Here is a 6,973-nt window from a genome sequence, read left to right on the forward strand (position 1 = left end):
AAAAAGCATAAGTAGCCTGATTCTGTGATATGAAACATTAAATCTCTTTGTCTCCACAGATGCTGTCAGAGTTTCTCTGTCAATTCCTGTTGTTGATTCAGATTTCCAGGATTCGCACTTCTTTGTTTTATGCTAGTCTGAATCCTGTTTGTGACAATACTCGATTAATTGCCAATTCCATACAACATTCCCTGCTTTGGGAAGGTTGTCAACAACATAAACGTTCAGAGGAAATCCCGCATTGCTACAGCAGTGAGAGCACTGAGTCCTTAACAGTAGACTTCCACGGAAAGTGAAATATGTCGCTGTAAGTTTTTTCAATGAATCCACTTTTTTTTTTTCATTTGTGATCATTTTAGCTGCGTATCAGTTTCTTTCTTTCTTCTATTTCTGTCCGCTAGGAAAAGGCCTTTCCGCCCATCTGCAGTTCGGGTTATTGAACATTCATCTTTTCGAGTCCAGGAGCTACTATTTCTTGGAGGATCTTTTGCACTGCATCTCGGGTAGGGTGGGTGCGAGGCTGTATCACTATATTCATCTGTCTATGGATATCGGAGAAGGGTCTATCTATTCCACACCACCAGGCTTCGTCATCGCTCTTCTGAATCTTGGTTATTATTACCCTTGCCATGGCACCTCCTTCCTTGATAACAGGAAACCGATATCCCGTGTCAGGTGTATCTGTAGCCGTGGTAGATACTACTAAGTGCCAGTAACTGGGTACACAAGGATCTCTGCGTAAATATTTAGTGACTTATTTATAGTCGTCTTGGTTACCAAACGGGCATGGGTGGCATGTAAATGTCAACTTAACATCCTTGGTTAAGATTACCGACTGCGGTTCTATCCCAGACACCCCTGCCTTCACGACTCGTCCTGCCATGCAGCCCCATATTTCTATGAGTCTACTAATCACTACTTACACTTATTTGGATCCGGTGTTGTCCAATGTCTCCTCAATGTCAGCTACACGTTTGCAATGGCTGGCGTGTATCAACGTGGCTCTTTCGGCAATCTTAACAGCTGTCTGTGTTGTAGGGAGCCCTTGGAACAATCCCAGCCAGCTCTTCGCCTTCATGCTTTTGCTCCTGAAGTCTTTCACCACCAGCCAGTCTTCAGGTTCTAGATTGTGCATCTTCCCTTCTGTAGGTTGGGGTAGTGCTGCCCTTCTTTTGATTCTGTATTTGAGACAGAAGTGTGGAGAGTTTTATACCGTAACATAACATCTCGTCCTCACAGTGGTCTGTTACCTGTCTTACAATCGGTCTTGGGCCAATTCCTGTATTGGGCCACCTTCCAAACAAAATCTCAAACGTCCTAAGATTTACTCTTCCTCTCCTTCATATACATTAGCACAATTGGAAATGCCTTTGTCCATGTAACCTCTAGTTCCTCACAATATTTTGTCAATTTATTTTTAAGGGTAATTTTCTCTCTTTCCACTGCCCCACCGCTCCCTGGGTGATAGGCACAATGTTGCCTCACCTTTATTCACAAGTAATCACTGATCTGCTGTCGGGCAATATTTATAAATGGCTTTCCATTGTCGCTGCTTAGCTTTTCAGGGATGCCCCATCTCGGAATTATTTCAGTTAGCAAAGTCTTGGCTACCGCACTGGCATCCTGTTTAGACGTCGGAGCACTTTCAACCCTTGGGAAAACATCAACTATTACCAGACAATGCCTTTTCCCTTCGCTGGGTGTTAGTTCAATAAACTCCATCTGTAAATGTTCAAAGGGTCTTTGGGATTGGGGGTGTTCTGCCTGATTCATTTGTATTCCCCTCCCCACATTATTAGTGGCACAGATAACACATTATTCACATTATTTTTTGAGTAATGAGTAAATCCCTTTCTGTACCAGCGTGCTGAAATATTGTCGTACATCCCCACTTTTGAGACATGATCCTTACCGTGTGTTACTTTGGCATAGAAAGGGAATAAAGATCGTGGTCGAAAGGGTTTACCATTGGGGCCACACCACATCCATTCCCTCATTCTGCACCCTGCCCTTGTCCATTCACGCTTCTCTTTCGATGTGGCCTGCGACTGTAACTCCCATAAATCTGCTTTGGATAACAAATATTTGACATACACATGTCAAACTGATCACTTGGCGGCTGATTGGCTGCCGTCCTTGCCGCTCAGTCTACATTTTCATTGCCTTGAGAAATTGAATCATAATTTTTCCTGTGGGCTTCACATGGACATATAGTGATTGATTTAGACAATCGGACTGTTTTCAGGAGGTCAGAGATCAGGCCATGTTATGTGATTTGCTTTCCAGTGGAGGTCAAGAAGCCCTTGTTTTTCCACAGGGATCCAAAATTATGTCCAACCCCGAATGCATATCTGCTGTCGATGTAAATATTCACTGTTCCTCCTTCGGCCAATTTACATGCCTCAATCAAGGCAATCATCTCTGCTGCTTGCGCTGACAGATGAGAAGGAAGTGATCCCGCTTTGACTACCTCGTGGGTAGTTGCTACAACATACCAGACACTGGCCTATCTCTTTGCTTCTGAATACTGACCTATCCACAATAGAACGCCGTATCCAGATTCTAAATTGGTGAATCCTACACGTCTGGTCTCGGGCTTCAAATGTCATTAATTACAGCGACACAGTCATGTGGGTTTCCGTCTCCTTATGTGGGGAGAAGACAAGCAGCATTAAGGACGTTACATCGCTTTATTGCCATGTTAGGCTTCTCCAATAGCATAGCATTGTATGTGAGCCAACGTGCTGCCGACATGTGTGCTCTGTTTTGCTCAGAAAGCAGTAAGGATACTGCATGTGGGACCAGTAGGTTTAATTCAACAAAGCGGACTATGTCCCTGGAAGCTCCAACAGTCATTTCAAATGCAGGCACAACACGGAGGCATTTATGCAAAACTGCCGTTACGGGATCTAAATTGAGGTGAAAAATAAGCTACTGGCCTCAATTTTCCACACGTAATTCTGCATCAGCACAGATGTCATGCAGGCACGCTTCGCATCCACTGTTTGTACAAAAGGCTTGTTTGGATTTGGAATCCCAGTGTTGGTGTAGTTTGGAGTGCCATTTCAATTCAAAAAAGGCACTCTAGGCCTCAGGGGTCACTGCAACGGACTCTAGCTCTGCAAACCTGGACCATGAGCTATGTCAATTTTGGGCGCCTGAAGGGTTGCGTAATGTGGGTTAAACATTCTAAGTAGGATCACATGACCAAAAAGGATAGCAATTGTTTCTTCATGTGAGGCTTTGAATTTTGCTGGTTTGCTTGAACTCTGTCTTGACCAATGACCTTTCCTTGTTCAGATATTAAGTGACCTAAGAACTTCAACTGTTGTTCCACAAGTTGTAGTTTTGCAAGACTAGATGGCAGAGCATCGCAAGCCTACCTTTCTCACATTGTTTCTATTTGATGCTGCGATTAAGCATTCGTTTACATACTGCAGAAGGGCTGACCCCTTCCCGGTTAAAACAAGAGTCTCCAGGCTCCTGTGTCGAGCCTCGTTAATTATGGTGGGGACTCACAGTAATCTTGAAAATGTCACGTGAAAGTATACTATTGGCCTTTGAATGGAAAAGTGAACCAGAATTGACTGTCGGCGTGTAACGGTACACAAAACAAGGTATTTGCTAAATCCACAATAGAGAGCCATTTACATCCGGTGGAATTTGAGCCAATATAATAAAGGGGTTGGGTACATTTGGGGTGTGCAGAACAACAGCGTTCTTGATAACCTGCAGGTCATGAACAAACCTCCATTCCCCCAATTCACCTGGAATGTGTGCCTTTTTTAACGAAAAAAATGGGTGTTCTCACCAGTGATTATTCACGGGGGATTATCACTCCAGCCTAGAAGAGAGATTCAAAGACTGGAGTAATTTCTTGCACAGCCTCGGGTTTTAACGGCTCTTTTGCTATGCAAGGACAATACTCAGACTTCGGGGTTATTCTTAAGGGTTCGTATGAGCCCCACATCGTGTTTGCCTTTTGCCCTGAAATCAGTTGCGACCCTTCTTAATCTTGGGTCAGAGACATCTACTATAGGTAAACGCCAGACGACACTCCTGGCGGGGATTACATGGACTGCCCTGTCTGCCTGAATTAGCCAATTTAGTTTCTTCCTATCCGTCCTTATAAATGCATTGAAGCAGATACCTACATCGACCCTGAAGATACAATTTTCGTTTTTTGTGCCGTCGTACATTCTGACACCTGTCGCTGGATGCCTTCGCCAATGATCCGTGAGGAAAAGAGCCTTCCACATAAAAAAAACAGGGTCTACTTACCGTCACAGATACTGAGAAAAGTTTAAAGTGACATCTGTGATCATTCCAATAAAATTCGCACAATAACAACTGATCTGGTTTAACCAATCTCCTGAACCAATCCTTCTGTTATGATTTGTCAGAACCATCGCGGTGTATGTGTGCTGTGCGGTGCAGCATATCTCCAGCAAGAAAAGCGGTGTTAATGGGATTAAAATGGCTACTTGCTTCCTGGGTGAGTGAATCGCTCAAGGAACCTATCGCTCTCTGACATGCATCACGGGTTGTGATTCGTATTTTCCAGGTAAAAACAATGGCTGCAGATGCTGGAAACCATATTCTGGATCAGTGGTGCTGGAAGAGCATAGCAATTCAGGCAGCATCCGAGGAGCTTCGAAACCGACGTTTCTGGCAAAAGCCCTTCATCAGGAATAAAGGCAGAGAGCCTGAAGCGTGGAGAGATAAGCTAGAGGAGGGTGGGGGTGGGGATAGAGTAGCATAGAGTACAATAGGTCAGTGGGGGCGGAGATGAAGGTGATAGGTCAGGGAGGAGAGGGTGGAGTGGATATGTGGAAAAGGAGCTGGGCAGGTCGGACAAGTCCGGACAAGTCAAGGGGACAGTTTTGCTGGAGGTTAGAAACTAGGATGAGGTGGGGGAAGGGGAAATGAGGAAGCTGTTGAAATCCACATTGATGCCCTGGGGTTGAAGTGTTCCGTGGCGGAAGATGAGGCGTTCTTCTTCCATGCGTCTGGTGGTGAGGGAGCGGCGGTGAAGGAGGCCCAGGACCTCCATATCCTCGGCAGAGTGGGAGGGGGAGTTGAAATGTTGAGCCACGGGGCGGTTTGGTTGATTGGTGCGGTTGTCTCGGAGATGTTCCCTAAAGCGCTCTGCTAGGAGGCGCCCAGTCTCCCCAATGTAGAGGAGACCGCATCGGGAGCAACGAATACAATAAATGATATTAGTGGATGTGCAGGTAAAACTTTGATGGATGTGGAAGGCTCCTTTAGGGCCTTGGAAGGAGGTGAGGGAGGAGGTGTGGGCACAGGTTTTACAGTTCTGGCGGTGGCAGGGGAAAGTGCCAGGATGTGAGGGTGGGTCGTAGGGTGGCGTGGACCTGACCAGGTCGTCACGGAGGGAATGGTCTTTGCGGAAGGCGGAGAGGGGTGGGGAAGGAAATATATCCCTGGTGGTGGGGTCTGTTTGGAGGTGGCGGAAATGTCGGCGGATGATTTGGTTTATGCGAAGGTTGGTAGGGTGGAAGGTGAGCACCAGGGGCGTTCTGCCCTTGTTGCGGCTGGAGGGGTTGGGTCTGAGGGCGGAGGTGCGGGATGTGGACGAGATGCGTTGGAGGGCATCTTTAACCACGTGGGAAGGGAAATACGGTCTCGAAAGAAGGAGGCCATCTGGTGTGTTCTATGGTGGAACTACTCCTCCTGGGAGCAGATACGGCGGAGGCGGAGGAATTCGGTATACGGGATGGCATTTTTGCAATAGGTAGGGTGGGAAGAGGTGTAATCCAGGTAGCTGTGGGAGTCGGTGGGTTTGTAAACAATATCAGTGTCAAGTCGGTCGTCACTGATGGAGATGGAGAGGTCCAGGAAGGGGAGGGAGGTGTCAGAGATGGTCCAGGTAAATTTAAGGTCAGGGTGGAATGTTTTGGTGAAGTTGATGAATTGCTCAACCTCCTCGCGGGAGCACGAGTTGGCGCCAATGCAGTCATCAATGTAGCGGAGGAAGAGGTGGGGAGTGGTGCAGGTGTAATTACGGAAGATCAACTGCTCTACGTAGCCAACAAAGAGATAGGCATAGCTGGGGCCCATACGTGTGCCCATGGCTACCCCTTTGGACTGGAGGAAGTGGGAGGATAAAAAGGAGAAATTGTTAAGGGTGAGGACCAGTTCGGCCAAACGAATGAGAGTGTCGGTGGAGGGGTACTGTTAGGAACGTCTGGAGAGGACAAAAAGGAGGGCTTGGAGGCCCTGATCATGACGGATGGAGGTGTAGAGGGATTGGATCTCCATGGTGAGGGATGAGGCGTTGCGGGCCGGGGAAACGGAAGTCTTGAGGAGGTGGAGGGCGTGGGTGGTGTCTCGAACGTATGTGGGGAGCTCCTGGACCAGGGGGGATAGGACAGTGTCGAGGTAGGTAGAGATGAGTTCAGTGGGGCAGGAGCATGCTGAGACAATGGGACGGCCAGGGTGGTCAGGCTTGTGGATCTTGGGAAGGAGGTAGAAGCGGGCAGTGCGGGGTTCCCGGACTATGAGGTTGGAAGCTGTGGGTGTGAGATCTCCTGAGGTGATGTGGTTCTTATGGTCTGGGAGATGTTGTTTTGGTAATGGGGGGTTGGGTCATGGTCAAGGGGGCGGTAGGAAAAGTTGTCCTCGAGTTGGCGTTTGGCTTCAGCGATGTAGAGGTCAGTGCGCCAGACTACCACTGCGCCCCCTTTGTCCGCTGGCTTGATGGTGTGGTCAGGATTGGAGCAGAGGGATTGGAGGGCTGCGCGTTGTATGGTGCACACCAGATGGCCTCCTTCCTTAGAAACCGCAATTTCCCTTCCCACGTGGTTAAAGATACCCTCCAACGCATCTCGTCCACACCTCTGCCCTCAGACCCAACCCCTCCAACCGTAACAAGGGCAGAACGCCCCTGGTGCTCACCTTCCACCCTACCAACCTTCGCATAAACCAAATCATCCGCCGACATTTCTGCCAC

The sequence above is a fragment of the Chiloscyllium plagiosum genome, unplaced genomic scaffold (genome assembly GCF_037043375.1).
Source record: "Chiloscyllium plagiosum isolate Xiang-an unplaced genomic scaffold, Cpla_swu_hap1 HiC_scaffold_178, whole genome shotgun sequence".
NCBI classification, from domain to species: Eukaryota; Metazoa; Chordata; class Chondrichthyes; order Orectolobiformes; family Hemiscylliidae; genus Chiloscyllium; species Chiloscyllium plagiosum.